This window comes from Triticum dicoccoides, chromosome 6A, assembly GCF_002162155.2.
Source record: "Triticum dicoccoides isolate Atlit2015 ecotype Zavitan chromosome 6A, WEW_v2.0, whole genome shotgun sequence".
Taxonomy (NCBI): Eukaryota; Viridiplantae; Streptophyta; class Magnoliopsida; order Poales; family Poaceae; genus Triticum; species Triticum dicoccoides.
This window is the reverse complement of record NC_041390.1, coordinates 621,012,337-621,013,211: the sequence shown is the minus strand read 5'-3', so window position 1 is coordinate 621,013,211 and position 875 is coordinate 621,012,337. Positions and strand designations below refer to the sequence as shown.

General features: G+C 36.3%; 1 non-coding gene across 1 annotated transcript; it reads right to left on the bottom strand.

Annotated features, from left to right (window-relative positions):
* Positions 1-509: 509 nt before the first annotated feature.
* Positions 510-583, bottom strand: TRNAV-CAC. The gene has a single exon. It is a non-coding gene; the product is annotated as a tRNA-Val (tRNA).
* Between the last annotated feature and the right edge of the window lie 292 nt (positions 584-875).

Sequence of the window (875 nt, the reverse complement as noted above, 5' to 3'; positions counted from 1 at the left end):
CATGCTTTTGTACATAGCAGGACGTATGAAAACTGAAACCTCCTACAACATGCAATACAGACTGGACTTCGACGTGTTCATCACGGATGGGTAAAACAGACCAAGTTTCCCCTGCAAAAAAAAGGGTAAGCAGACCAAGCATCACTCTGGTGGTGCAACCAAATTACTCAATCCATAAAATTGTTCTATAGAAACTTTCAAATAACTCAATCCATAAAATTATTCTAGAAAAATTTTTGCAAGGGATTTTTTAAAAGAATATGAACAAATAATGCTTAGCAAAAAAAATGTTCTAAAAAACTTTTTGCAAGGGATTTTTTTAAAGAATACGAACAAATATAATGCTTAGCCAAAAAAATGTTCTAAAAAAACTTTTTGCAAGGGATTTTTTAAAAGAATACGAACAAATATAATGCTTAGCAAAAAATTGTTCTAGAAGACTTTTTGCAAGGGATTTTTGAAAAGAGAAAACAGGAACAAATATAACGCTTACGGAAAAAAAGGGAGAATGTCTAAGCCCAGGTTCGAACTGGGGACCTTTAGTGTGTGAGACTAACGTGATAACCAACTACACCACCCAGACATCCGTGTTTAACTCTTAGAAAAACATGAAATATCAGCGAGCTTCATAGTTGAATGCTCTTGATAGTTGATTTGCTACTAAAATACATTCAAATCTGAGTATTACTAAATATCGGTACAATTCGACACGGCCATTACATACGACGCCACGGCGTGTAGAATAATCATTCAGATGTTAGACATGGCAGGAGAAAAACATAGTGTGAATCTTGAGATGAGGCTTTGCCAATCAGACTAGGGAGAAAGAGAAGCCTGTCAACTGGCGCCAGTAGCAGTGGTAGCGGCGGTGTTGT